Source organism: Manacus candei, unplaced genomic scaffold (assembly GCF_025592945.1).
Source record: "Manacus candei isolate 608988 ecotype Guabito, Panama unplaced genomic scaffold, ASM2559294v1 h1tg000018l, whole genome shotgun sequence".
In the NCBI taxonomy this organism is placed as follows: domain Eukaryota; kingdom Metazoa; phylum Chordata; class Aves; order Passeriformes; family Pipridae; genus Manacus; species Manacus candei.
This window is the reverse complement of record NW_026138066.1, coordinates 9,930,792-9,945,672: the sequence shown is the minus strand read 5'-3', so window position 1 is coordinate 9,945,672 and position 14,881 is coordinate 9,930,792. Positions and strand designations below refer to the sequence as shown.

The 14,881-nt window shown below is 42.9% G+C and overlaps 1 long non-coding RNA gene across 1 annotated transcript; it reads left to right on the top strand.

The window, feature by feature from the left end:
- Positions 1-884: 884 nt before the first annotated feature.
- Positions 885-10,627, top strand: LOC127469832 (uncharacterized). The gene is made up of 3 exons (XR_007904096.1): positions 885-1,191; positions 9,466-9,655; positions 10,606-10,627. It is a non-coding gene; the product is annotated as an uncharacterized LOC127469832 (long non-coding RNA).
- The last annotated feature ends 4,254 nt before the right edge of the window (positions 10,628-14,881 follow it).

The following is a 14,881-nucleotide window of genomic DNA, read 5'->3' as shown; positions in this document are numbered from 1 at the left end:
TTTGATGTATTACTGTTTCAGCTCTACGTTTTTCCTTGATTTTAATTTTCTGTGTGGAGTTCAAATACAGAGTGCTCCTTCACAGCTTATTTTCAAAGCCTTTTTTTGACTTTCATATTTAAACTTATTTAAGGCCCTTAGATTTTTCTCCCAGCTGTGGAAGGCAATGACAGAGAGAGACAGAGAGATATAGAAAAGTCAAAGACTCTTTTACAAAACTGAAACCTTTAAAGAGCATCCTTGAAATATAGAAAAAAAACACAATAAATAATGCTTCATTTTTTAAAAAAGAAGTTATCTTTTTGAGTGAAGCTGTTTCCCATTTTAAGAGTATGAAATAATCAAAGTGTGTGCATGCATAATTATGCTTTGTCTCTACACCTGCAAGTCTTATGGGGATTTTTTTTCTCACTTTTGCTCCTATTTTCTCTCTTAAATTACCAATCAGGCCCTGCTTCTCAAGCAGGTACCCTTGGAAAGGAGAAATGCCTGATCTTATGCCAGAATCACTGTCCTTGTTCTTTGGCAAAACCAGGTTTCTGACATGTGCCCCAGGCAGCACATGGCCTGCCTAGGCAGTTGACTATCTTGGGGACTTCGTCCAGCAAGGGTGGGTGTTGCTCTCTGGGGTTTTATTTCCTCCCTTCCCTGTAGCTGATGTGACTGCTTCACGTTTTCTTGTTGGAAGAAAATAGCCAGGTTTGTGCATTCAAGCAAATTTGTGCAGAAACAAGCAGTGTGCATTCAGGTGCCTCTCGGGCATCCGAGCACCCCCGGGTGACTGAAGCTCTCATTAATGGGGCTGCAGTGCTGCTCTCACCCCTTTGCAGGTCTGGGGAGCCCAAAGTGCCTGGACCAGCTTCTCGAGCACAGCTGGCAGAGGCAGCTTGCAGATGCAGCAGCTTGTGCAGCAGTTTTTGGGCTTTAAATCTGAGACTGGGTGGGGGGAAGCTCCTGAGAGCCCTTTGAGGACTGTGAGGTGAGGGGGTCATGACGACTAGCGACCTCTGGCAGCCTGGAGTTCATCTCTCCTCTGTAATCTATATTGCTGTAAGATGCTGATTCACTGAAACTCTTTGCAGACATTTGCCTGTTTCAGTAACTGTTCACTTGAGTGACCAGTCGTGAGAGGACTCAGCCCTGACCTGTATTATGCAGACCATGATTTCACCCTCCAAACCTCATGCCCAGGTAAGGTTTTGCTTGCTCTCCTGAATGCCTCAAGAATTTTGGATGTGCCAGACATCATCCTGGGTGGGGATTGGCAATGTCTGAAATTACACATTTCTTTTCCCTCTCAGAAAGCAAAGTTTCATTTCTTTATTTGCCAAAGAAATAGGGATTTTTTGTATTGCAAAACTTAATTCATTGTATCACATTTCTCCTGTACTGTTCTTCCTCCTCCAAAAGCCTCTTTCTGTTTAGCTTTTCAGAGGACTCACTATATTAATGTCACTGTCTGTGCTAGATTTGTAAGCTCAGTGGCCAGAGAAAAAGGCAGTGAAAGAGGCCACATTCCTCCAGAATGGACACAAAGCAGGCTGGTGCTGGGGCCACTCATCCTTACAGGGTGCACTCTCTCCTGAAATGCTTTTAAAATGCTGGAAGCTTTGTGCTCTAGCAGCAGCAGTTTGGTTTGCTTTTTCAGGAGTAAAGAAAGAAGCTATTAACAACCCTGGGGAGTGTCTCTTAAATACTGAGGCGCAGGTGTATCAATCAGACAACTTAGGGAGTGTGGAGGTCATCCTGGATGGTCACTTCCAAGGCCAGTTGTTCATAGACCCTTCTCAGCCTGCATAACAGGGAGATTTTATTCCCTTGGAGGAAGCTCCTTTAGCTGAAGCTGAGAAGGACAGCTTTCCACTGAGAAAGCTTGGAGCATCACGAAAGGCTACTTGGGACCTCCTGCCAGCAGTTGTGTAGCCTCCAGGTCAGACACAGGTGACTTTGTTGGGTGTCTTTCCTGAAGCTTGGGGGCATAGCCAGGGATGCTGTGTTTGTAAAACACCCTGATAATACAGGTGAGGAGGGTGATGAGTTCATGTCTTCCTCCTTTATTTTCTCTGTACGAAGTATTTATTTGTGCAGTATAATTAGTGGGGGTGCGTGCAGATGTCTACAATCTGGAGCACACCCAATTAAGTCAAGAGACTCAAAAATGGGCTGTGAGACTCACAGAAAGCAGGTAAGGGAAGAGCGAAATGACTGGGAATAGCACCCCAAAAAAGATCCCCACTGACATCCATCCATTGCCAAGTCTTCCTTGCCTCCCAGAAACACTCTATTGCAGTAGCAGTGTAACCCACTGTATGAGGAGAGGCAGTACGAGACAAAGGGTAGTGGGCACCATGGAGGAGTTTGTTCCTCACTCATGGAATGGACACCTTTTCCAGTCCCCGGTGTCAGGGCAGTGACCCTCAGCTGTTTTTCACTACTGTTAAATTTTGATCCCACTGGCCAAATCTATCAGAGTTTGAGATAAATTCAGGAGTCTCAAAGTTAATTACATATTCTCAGCAGATTTATGAAGAGTCTCATTAAATCAAGGAATTGGGCCCAGCCAGGGGTCCACTAAGGGCTCCATGCTCATAGCTCAGTCCATCTGATGCTGATCCAGCATCTTGCCCATCCATATGGCAGTGGAAGCAGAGGGTAGGAGCTGATTATTGCTGGGATGATGAGGATTGTTGGGAAACAGAAAACGCAAGTCTAAAGAAACACAGGCTCCATTAATTTTACTGCTTTTTAAATGAGGGTAGGAGAGAAGGGGGAAGAGCAGTCATTAGTGGGATGCCTGTGATTATTAGGACAAATACACTAGAGCCATGAAATTAATATTCTTAATTGTGTTAAGTCTCTGGATGTTCCTATTCAGAAGTCACTTTTTTTTACTCTCAGATCTTTTGCTAGATTGTTGAAAAATAATTAGAGGGGCCCAGCTAGAGCTCAGGGTGGTCAACCATGTGAATAGGACTGTATGTGAGCAGGAGCTCATCAGGTAAAAGCTGAAAAACTAGGAGAAAAATCTCAGACAGGTCTAAAGAAAGTGCTTCCAGAGCCCAGGAATGGAAGACAAGTTGAATTTTCTGCCTGTATATGAAATACATCTCTCCAGCTAGATCTTTCACACAGATTACCCTGAAGGGGCTGTTGTAACTTTATTTCTTAAGTGTGTCAGAGAGACTCTTCTAAGATAGTACTTGTATTTCCATTCCCTTTTGTGACAGTTGCAGATTCTCAGCATTGCTTGTTATGAAGTCTTGTTCTCAAGTGTCTTTTAAAGAAAGCCATAGAGCCACACTTATCCCAATTTCTATGGGGACTTGATAGATTTTCTGCATGTTATACGACTCTCAGTGTCTCATGAACTACTCAAGTATTTTCAATTTAAAAATGGCACAAACGCACTTCCCAAATCAGAGATTGAGAGATGACATTGAAGGAGTCAATAAAATGTTTGGTTTTTATTTTTTAGAAAAAGTAAACGTGCTCTGCTAATGCAGGCCATTCAGCTCTGCCTAGACTGCAGGTTGCAGGACAGGGCATAGAACCCATTTGTCTCTTTGAGGCAAGTATTAGGGTGGTCTTTTCCCAGATCACTTTAAGCTGGGATCACTCATAATCTTTTGTGTAACAGCACATTGGGGCTCCATTTGAAATTGGGCTTCCTTGGAAGCACTGTCACACAGCCTCGTATTTAAAGGCATTCTCTGCCTTGAGGATCTTCTCCCATAGATGTATAAGGCAAAGGATGGCGGGGGTAAGGAAGGGCCCACCATGTAGCTGGTGAGCCTGGGTAGCTGAGACAGGGATAACATCAGGAATTTCCTGAGTACCAGCCTGACATCTCTGCCAGCGCTGCCCTCTAGCAGAGCCCCCATCTCACTGTGGTTGAACTGGTGGTGGCAGACACAGGAGCTCTTGCTCAGCTGCTTGCTGGTAGAAAGTTGCTCTTTCTGCAGAACTTTGGTGCTCAGGCAGAAGGGGCTGACTTGCTGATTTGGGGAGCATTGCTTTTGCTGACGGACAGGCCCCGGGAGCAGCTCAGCTGATGGTGCTTGCTTCCCTCAGTCAATCTAAAGCAACATAAAACACTGTGCCAAGCTGCCAAAACACTGCACATCTGCCAGGTATTATAATTAGAAGTAATCAGGCACTGGAGAGGTTCTGCTGCCTGCAGCACAGCATGCTGCAGAAGGCACTGGTATCCATCCACACCAGCTGCCCATTTGGGGCACTGCTTTGCTGCCAGTACAGCTGAAGTTAACCCCTGAGTGTAATGTTGTCCAGGCAGCAATACTGTACAGACTGGGCAATCAGGCAGTGAATCCAATCAGTTGCATGGGTGTTGCCCATGATGCACTGGATTTAATATCTTGCCATAAGGTCTTTTTGGTGCATTTTGGTGAGGTGAAATTAGTGGGTATAGAGAACATCGCAGTCAATCCCAAAGGATTGAAAGCAAAAGCCCATGCAAGCCAGAGCAAACATGTCATGTTGCCAAAGGCTGTTTTGATATAAAAGTCCTTGGTGCTTCTGGTTCTGTATGCAGCAAGCCTACAGCTCCTTTGGTCTCTTGTTTGCTGGATGAGCACGTGCTGGCCTCATTACCTGGCACCATTGTGACTGCTGGAGGAGCTCTTGTTGCATTTGATAAATGACACACTGAAATACGACTCCGTTGTTCCATGCACTTTCATAGTAAAAAGGTGTGATTTTCAGTTCTTGGGCAACCTTCTGTATCCCTACAGGAAGAAAAAAAATCAGCTGATTTTCCACAAATCCTGAAACAAATCAGGAGTCTTCCTTCTGTACAAAGTGTAGAAAATTCCCATAGTAAAAGTGCTGTAAGACAGAATTCAGTCAGAGTCCCTTGGGGCCTACTTGGCAAGTGGTGTGCTAGAGAAATCCCCCTGAGCCAACCACTGCTTCTTGGAATAGGAAGGGGAATTTAAATGGCACTCGTGAAAATGTTTCATTTGCACTTTCAGTTTCAAGCTGCTGCTCATTGTCATGCCATCTCAGCCTCCTTACCGATTGGTCTCTTCTTTCCTTCATGCCCTTATCTCTGAAATTGTTTGGTCAATTAGCTATTCATTGTAACCTTTAGTCCTTTTTCTTAAAATTGGAATGTTAGATATTTGTAAGTACTTGTGCATTGCTCCTTCTCATCTTTTCCTTGCTCTGAAGGCTTTTCTTAGCTCTGTCTCACACTCAGACTCATTTGCTTTGTAACGCTGGAATACTGCTAATGAGCACTATGATTTTTATCCAAACTAGTGTAAGTCATTATTATTTATTTTTCCCACTCCTACTGTAATTTTTGAGCTAATAGTCGTAATACTATAGTTATAATCGAGGTTTAGTTTACATATAATGTTCTTTTATGAAAAATACAATTTGTCTTCTACAAACTTTGCAACATTTACTCACTGAATAGAAACAACACTTTTTCTTTTTGAGAATTTTCAAATATATCTTTTAATTAGCTTGGAGTTAAAATTAGTTATAGGTTTTGCCCTTTAAGAAAGTTAGTACTTGTGCCAAATCTTTTACTATGAGTACTCCTGATGTCCGAGTAGCACAGATAACTCACACTCTCCATATAAAAAAATGAAATCTTGGACCCAGGTAACACTGAAAAATATTAGGTTGTAAATATCCTAATTATTAAAAATTGCATGTAATCACTATAATTATAGCAGGTTAAAAATGGTCAAGTCAGCAGCTTAGATAAGTCTGAGGTGAGGCCATTTGAGACATCAATATTAAAGCCACCTTCCACCGTCCCGTGCGTACAGCTGATTGGTGTGACCTGACTCAAATATCTGTAATGAGGAAAATATTTGGGTGAGCAGGGACCCATGGACCCAGGACTTACATGAAGCAGCTCTGTTGATCTGAGAAGCTTTGTGGCAGCATGCTGGCACACAGGCTTGCCCTGTATTGGTACCCCATGGTCAGAGATGCCAGAGCAGGGGCTGAGCAAAGGGTACCCCAAAGCCCTGAACGGAGAGTTTGCAAGGCAGCTGTCATATCATGCACAGGCAGGGCCATGGATAGGTGGTTGGGTACCCAGCCAGGCACTTCTGCCAAGAGGCACTTCTGCTTCAGATTGGTAGCTTGTGGCCAGCATTGTGTTGGGCTTTTCTTGATGACCATCCCTGAAGGTGAATTCCTGGACTGTGCAAGATTTGAGCTCTGTTTTGTCCTCTGCCTCTGAGCAGGTGAATCCCCATCTCCCACTTCTAAGATGGAACTCTTCCTTACCCTGCTGAAGGCTAGTCCCCCACCCAAACTTGTCTTGCTTTACACAAATACTGCCATATTCCCTGTGGCCCACAGAAAAAAAAAAAGCAAGTTCCTAGGGTGAGGATTAAGATCTTCTATCCAAGGTAAAGAGGAGTGGGGTTGCTTTCATTCTCTGTTCCTGCAGACGGTCACTTATTTTATCTTGAGTATTTACAAAAACAAGGGCTGGAGTCCCATTTCTGCACTGTCACTGGCCTGGGAATGTGAAGGTTTTCCCTGCTGAGAGATGCAGCTTTAAGAGATGATGGGGGAGCTCAGCCTGTTGGAAAGCTTGTGCTGAGCTGCCAGGGATTGGGGATAGTATCCAGACCACCCCCATCCAACAGGGGTGTCCTCTGAAGTACAACAGTGTCAGATGAAAAGGGAAAGGCATTGCAGCACTTCCACTGGGGTCCACACGGCCCTCCCTTGATGCCTGAGGGCTGCCAGAGATGAATGTGCAAACTGTTGCTTTAAGGTGATTGGTATGAAATATAAAAGGATTAGTAAAAATATTTTGTAAGAGAAATTATTGTTGACTTTCAAAATGGTGGATTAAAATCATCAGCAAAAAGGCAAGGCTTGCCAGAGAGTGATGTTAACTGGATAAAACCATCACAAGACAAACAAGGTACAATTTAGAGAGCCCATGTGATGCCTAGGCAAGAGATCACACTGTCATGGGACAAAAAACAGTGGCTCTGTATCAGTGGGTCACTTGATATGTCATTGAGCCACTCTGGTTTTCACTGTGTACCTGTGGTTATTGCAGCCATCTGAGCTACCTGTGTAGGTAGTGTAAAACCATAATAGTGTTACCAACAATAGTTGAGATGTTGTTTTATGTGATGAAGGATGCACATAGCTCAGTGATCCTTACGTAGGTCATCATCTGATCGAACCGTAGGTCTCTCTGTATAAATTGATCCATAAATTCCAGATGCTGTATGCTAAGATTTGTTACTAAGACATGTCCCAATCCTGCAGGGTGAGAATGTACCCAGTGTGGCTATGTGCAAAGATGGCATGATTTTGGGAGCACAGATGCTGACCTTGCTGTGCCCAGGGAGGGAGAGGATCTCTGCTGTAGGCTGCAATAGAAACAAGTACAGTGGCCTTCTCTTCCCTGCCTTGTCTTTACTGGCAGTGTGAACTCATGCAAATTGTTTTCCCAGTTAAACTGAACGATAAGAATTAATATTAATAATAATCTAGAAGGATTGTAATTACTTCTCCTGCTCTTCCTCGAAGTTAGGAGTCTTGCTAACCATGTTTACCTCAAAGCAATCAGATTTCTTTTTTGCACCTCAGTAAAAGTGCACAGACAACCACGTCTCTGTTCTGGCATGACAATGCAATGAGAAAATTGTATCTTTAAATACCAACTTAATCTAATCTGGGACAAAAACAATAAAAGGCTTTAATCATAATTGCATGGTGCCTGCAGGCTGTCACCAGAGGGCAGAGACAAGGTTGTTCATTGCCACGTGTGGATAGTTTAGAAATTAAATCCCCTTTTCACAAAGGCAATAAATTCTGTTCTCACTTGTGTCCTTTCCAAATATTTCAGCTCTGTAACCAGATAGCTCATTTCATCAGCATCTGTCAGAGACTTGCTCTTGCTTCTGTCAAGCTATGTACAAAGGGGCAAGGAGAAATGTCTTTATAAAACTACACACGCTTGACTTTGTAACATCACAACTTACATGTAACACTAGCTCTAAATATAAACTGGAGACTAACTTTTCCTTCACAGGGATTTTTCCACTGTTTTGTACTTGTGGTGTGCAGACTCTGAGGATTCATCTCACCCTGGGTACCCATAGCAAGTACAGGGTGGGGGTTTTACTGGGACTGCATCTTTGAGCAAGAACTGCTCTCATACAGTATGTGTAGGAAACTGTGTTATGGTTTCAAATTAAAAGAATAAAGGTTTTAAATCCCAAACTAGTAAGGTACAATTTGTATACTGCCTACCCCATGTAGGAAAGGCAGATTCTAAGAACTTCTCTATTTTCCATTTCCTAAGTTGGAAAGACAGCAAAGATTTTGAGAGCATCAGTGGCAGCCTATGAATGCGTTTTTGTTCTGATGCATATAATGAGGTTTTTGGCACCAGAAAACCAGCTCAGTCTTAGACACTGAAGCAAGGCACACTAACCTTGAGGAACCCCACCCTGGCAAAGCCCTGGCTGCATCTGGTAGTCATTGACTTGAAATAGCTCTGTCAACGTTTCTGCTTGAGGACTGGCACATGGAAAATCCTAGTACAGAGGGAATGGGCAGAAGTGCCTCGGGCTGATAGTTTTAAAGAGAAATGCCTTCCACCAAGGAATAGGTACTCTCTGGAGTAAGAGGCAGAAGTAGGAGACTTGGAGTCCGTGGGTTTCCTGCAAATATCAGGGGCCTGATAGCAGCATGGGTACCTGGTGGTAGGGAGATGTGCTCAGCATTCTGCTTTTCTACAGTTGAACACCTCCTTACTGTGATCTACAAGTAACTTGGTTTTGTTTAGGAAGAGGTTTTTAAAAGTTTTGCAAATCTCCCTGGTTGTCTGGATAGTTAAACTGCAAACAAACATCTAAGGACTTGCATCTTGGAGAGGCTGGAGGTCCTGGATGAGATAATGCCAGGCAAGAAACATGTATAAGAGACCAGGATTACATACAGGATCTGAGTGGTGCTCATAGCCTTGGAAGGAACAAGGCAGGCTGGCTCCTAGGGACAGCATGGGAGTAAAAGAGGAATTAATGAATCCTAGAGCACAGATTAAGTAAACATAATGTAATGTATCCTTTTTTTTAGCATAAAATAAAACACTCAGCTCTGTGTGTATTCCTGTCTGAAGAGGGAAAAAAGATTGGAAAAATCCACAGGTTAGAAAGGATTTCTCCTATGTCTGAACTCCAGTGATGCAGAAAGATGCTTGGATGCTATTTGCAGTGTATGAGGTTTGCAGTATTCCCAGATCTTAAAATCCACTGCTCTGCACAATAAAAACAAAGCAGCTAAACTGAAATAGGACAATGTCCTAAATGTGACACAGAGGTCTCATAGGAGGCTAAGTGGGTATGCAGCAAGCAGATTCAGCATCACCAATGACAACCATGTTGTTATAGCTCTGTGATCAGCTTTTCTTGACATCAAATTCCCTCTTGCTCCTGTCTCCTGCAGGTTTGATGATGAGCGAAGGCATCAGCGTGTGCAGAAGCTCAGCGCACAGAGGAGCTTGGCTAGAAGGCACTGCAGCAAAAGAGCAAGAGAACTGTGGCTCTTTCAGCATGTCTGGTTTTAGGGAGCTACTGGTGCAGGATGTACTGAGAAGCTGAGAGGAAAGAGCAATACTTGCACTCTTGCAATTCAGGTACTGATGTTTCCCTCTCCTTCCTCTCTCCACACTGCCGCTGGCCATGGCACTAATGCCATCACCAGAGGGTGTGTTTTTCCATGGACATCTCCTTGCTACCAGCTTCCAGATAACTCCATGGAGGGGAATTGCTCCAATAAGATGCAGGGGCTTGATCCTGCTCTCTGCTTTCCATCGGTCCCATTGTTCAGAAAGCTAATATGATGAGGGATCAAATACTTACATGTTTCTGATCTTAAATTTGTGATCAGGAATAGAATAAAATATATATAGAATTTTACTCTTTCATCCATCCTCTTTTTTGGTCTCCTAAGGACTTAATCAGAATACAGTCTTTCCCCACCTTACATGAGGATATTTTATTCTTTAATTGCAAAAATATTTATACACTAGCTCAGGCAATAGAACGAGGGAAGACACAAGAGTCTTGTTAAAGCATGTTACAAATATATTGTAGGGTAATGTTGTTTTGTCCTGCCAGCTAATGTTCAGACTCTACATTTATTTATTAATTTTTAAATCTTAAACCTTAAATTTTTGTAAGATAATCAGACTATAATACTCTAATCATACATACATGCCCACAGTTTTAGATTATTTCATGGTCATGATATTTAATCACCTTAGAACGGAGGCAAGATAGTTTGACTGCAAGTAACTATTTACTTCAGTGCTCAGCCAGGCTTGCATTATTTCTCAGTGCATTTTTCATGCCAAATGTCTCGTGCTTAGATTTTGGATTATTGCAATGTCTGTAGTTTTTATCCCAAAATGCTATTTTGAACTGTCTCCCTTTAACTATACCTTAGTGCAGCTTTTGTTTGGGGAAAGCTATGTTACATAGAGCAGGGCTGATGATGAACTGCAAGGAGACTGAAGAATGCTGCTTATTTTGTTGTTGCTTATTTTAGCAGAACTGAGCCCAGTTTTTCTCCTCATGATTATAGAGACTGAATTTCTGCTCCCACACTCTTGGGACACCCAATGCTTCCAGAAAGTTGCTATCTGTCTTCTGAGGTGGATCCAGAGAGGTAGGCAGCAATGAAGTTGGTTTGTGCCAAGTACCACTAAACAACAAGGTTTGGTATTTATAATTGATCTGTTGGATCTGCTGTTCATCACTTCAGTGCAAGGGCTTAGCTGGAGTTAAACCTTCACTCAGCAAGTGTGGAAACACTTCTAATCAGAAGCAGGAATCATTAGACCAGCTTGCCAGATCAGATTAGGAGCAGTTTATATGACTATTGTAAGTATCATAAAGTGCCTGGACATGGGAAACATCACTATATAAACAGGATACCCCTGATTTTTTTATTATTTTGGCCTGCAACAGTGAAAAGCATTTGAAAGCCCAGATCCTTTGTAGTGCTGAATATCCTCAACTCCAGTTGCACTCCCTGAAAGCCAACATGCTCAGTGCCTCCCCAGGAGGTTCATCTGTGGGGTAAGAGCCCCACACTGCTTTCTCTGCCAGTGAGAAGCCACTACCACCCCAAGGATGGAAATTAAAAGAGCAACCTAACTCCATCAAGAACAGCAAGACATTCCTTGTATGTGAAGTTACTTCATATTCAAGATTTCTACACAGCTGTGCTGCCACTTACAGAAACTTGTTTTCACAGCTTAAATGCATTAACTCCTACTGAACCTCAGATCTCTATGTAGGGTTTGACATGTCTTCAGGAAATCTTCAGGACCCACACAGGAATATATGTGAACTAAGCAGTGACAGGAAGAAAAAAAGCCACTCCTTGAAATTAAAAAATAACTGAATTTAGATCAAACACATGGAAAATCTGACTTTTGCCCTAGAAGGTTAATCACTATTTGGAATTTTGAGTGCCAGTGTCGCGCCTGGATAAAAACAAGCTAGATCAGCCCTAATGATATTTGCTCCCAGACATGCTGCTGAAGCTCTGGCTACATTTGGGATAGGAAGGAATTTCCTCATGTGGCGAACTGGCAAAACCTTGGAGTTTGTCTTGTTCTTATGCATTGCTCAAGGACCATTTTTTGGAGTCTTGTTTCACATTCTTTGACTTTCTGCAGCCTTGTGATCAGAGCTGAATACTCGCCTTTTCCCGTCACTGAGCCCTGCTTTGTTTCTAACTGTTTCCCCTGCTTTACCAAACAGGTATGGATGGATCTGATTGTTCTGCTTTACAGAGACACTCTAGCAATGGCAAAAATAATCTACATTATTACCTATCTGGAAATAAACTGGAGAGAAAGGAAGAGGGCAAAGAGAATAATAAGCTGCACAGTCAGCTGCAGCCTTTGACTTCATTCTCTGGAAAAAAAATGAATTGCAGGATGCTCTAGTGTGCAGAAGTATGGTCTTCTACACCCACGGTATTGGGGCAGCACTACATGTAAGGAGCAACCTTCTGCTTTTCTGTGTGACTAAATCATTGCCAGGCCTGTGAAACTAAGGAAATATATGCTAAACCTCACAGTTAATGACAAAATTCCTTTATTATTCCCTTGCTGTTAAGTTGATGAAAATTGTCTGTAAGTCTGAGAGGTACTTACAGCACACTTGATTATTCTTTTTATTTTAGGCACGTTACTTCCAGGCCTTTATGAACAGCCCTAGTGCTTTCTTTCAGTGTTCTTAGCAACCTGCATATACTTCAGCCTGGCTCGAAGCCAACATGAGACTTGGTACTGGACTCACTGAGAGCGAGCTTTTACTTGGGTCGAGTAGAGCTGACAACTCGACCCAACAACAGCTATGTGGGCCCATGTTTCTCTAGCTGTTTTTTCTCTTCTACAAAAGTAAGCTTATTTTAAATAGTAGTCTCTGGCTTGTTGTACACCTCTTTCACAATCCTGGTGGTGATTTGGTAGGTGACTTGAAACCTACCAAAATTAGACAGCTATGTGAAACTTGTCTTATGAGCACGTGAGCATGTGAGAAAAGTGAAAATTGGAGCCCAAAGAGAAGGGTAAATTGAGTAATTCCTCCCAAAGCGATATTCACTTCAGCATGTTGTAATAGTAAGCAACATTTACATTAGTTTAACACCTAATTCTGTTAGTTACAGTTACACTGAGGGGTGTGGGGGGAGTTTTCCCAGATAGGGCACTGCCGTCCTCCCTTCCCTCTGTCGCCTTGGCCGTGCATGTTTGAGTTTAATATCTTTGTTGTTCATGGGCCACCTCGTAGATCAGAGGCTGATGAGGATGCCAGTGCAAGACAGTAGCCCCCCCACACATCCAACAGGCACGACCGCAACTATGCCACCAACAAAGTGCTCATTGCTGCTGTCGGCTCCACCATCACCTGGCAGGGAAAGCTTAAAGGGCTCTTTTACAGGGCTCAGCTGATCATACCAAAATCCCTTTCACTTAGCTCTGTCCTGCTGCTGCTGCTGAAGTCAGTAGCACAAGTGCTTTGCCTTCAGTCTTGCTGGAGTATGTCCTGCTTGGTCAAAAAAAAGTGTAGGCTGTGATGGTGCATAAGAGGCAAGTGGAGAGGCAGGAGCTACTGCTCCTTTCATTGTTGTTGTATTATTGCTCATCATTTATCATAACTGCTGTTTCACTGTTAATTGCTGTTCATCTGAGGAATGCGCATGGAGAGCATTTCCTATTTGAAACAGAGAGAGAGGGAGCATCTCAAAAAACCCCTGAGGATTTTTGAGATCACAAACCTCAGAAAGATAACAAAATTAGCACACATAATTCCCCTTGATTTTTTTTATGCCTGCAGACAAGGTTAGCAGCAATCCTTGTTTCTGAGAGCCTGCTTTGTCTCCTCTACCAAGGAACCTGGAATGGTATGTATTAGGTCTGATTTATTATTGTATATCTTGTTTTTCTTATGGAAAAGGTGGTGAAATTAGAAATGATTTACATGAAAACATCATAAATTACAAAGACTGGATACTGAGGGAAATTAATAAAAAACAACTTCTTTTTCTTCATCGTTAACTAGAAGTGTGACCTGAAGACTGTCCCTAGCTGACTCCTTTTTAATACATCTCCCCTGTAACTTGAGTTGGGTGGATGGCTTAGGCAGCTCCCTTGTGAGGTGAACAGTGAAGCCCAAGCTCGGTGAAACTGCACAGTGTGGTCTCTGAGTATGGTCTGTAATACAGAGTTGGTGGCTGAGCCACACTGTCTGTCCTCTTGAGTTATGGTAACTCAAGCAATTCTGACCTTTTCCTAGATGCCAGCTCTCATCTATTCCTGGAATTAAATTCTAGACTAGTAGCATACACTTCAATATAAAAACATCTATTTGATCTCCAGTTTTTTTCATTCTCATAAAGACATGTGAATTTCTCTAATTTCTGTTGATTTTTCCCATGCACCCCCTGCTTCTCCCACACATTCTGACTTGTGACAAAGGCACTTCTGTGATGAAAGAAAGTAGGACCTCTTCATGGGAAAAGGCAGGCATGATCTGGATGCTTCAGAGGATCATCTTGTAAGTAGCTTGTCTTTATTGTCTCACAGTATGAACATGAGTCCCTGTCCTTGTTAATCTGGTTGATTCAAGAGTTAGGAATGGGGTGCAATGATATCGATGGGTTATCCCTAGGGCTGAAGAATGAGACTACCCATTACTTATATTTGAAAATCTCAGTTACTTATGTTCTTAGCAAAAGCTCCTAATTTTCTCAGCTATTTCTGTATACTCAGCATAAAAGGATTGCATAATGGACCCAGTGACTCCCACAACTATTGTTTACATCTGTCATCTAATCCTTTCTGTGAGTCAGGCGTGCCTACTGGGTTGGGCACTTGATTTGGATTAGAAACTCATTATTATGATGATGCATATTGCTGAGCTGCCTGGAGGCCTCAGCAGGATTATGGCCACATTGTGCTAGGCAGCATGCAAACCTATAGCTCGTAGCCTACTGTTAGAGCACCTTCACTCTAGTTCTGGATTTGACCCTATTTCTCCTCATGGCCCTTGGGGTAAGATATCTAATCCTGTTCTGTTTCCATATCTTTTCAGGGGAGATGATAATTCATTTCCTACTATCAGTCAATGCCTGTAACCACCTGCTTTTGGAGGAGAATGCCAGGATGATGTCACCCAAAGGCCACAGGGAAATACTGCAGCGCAAGTGGGAAATAGCATTTCCCCTGTTCAAGTGCTTCAGTGAAATGGGTTTTGCAATGGGAATTTGTGCCTTTTCCAGCAGTGCTGCTGCACCTAGAGAATATGCAAGATGAAAACCACAGCAAGTCTTGAGTTGCACCAAG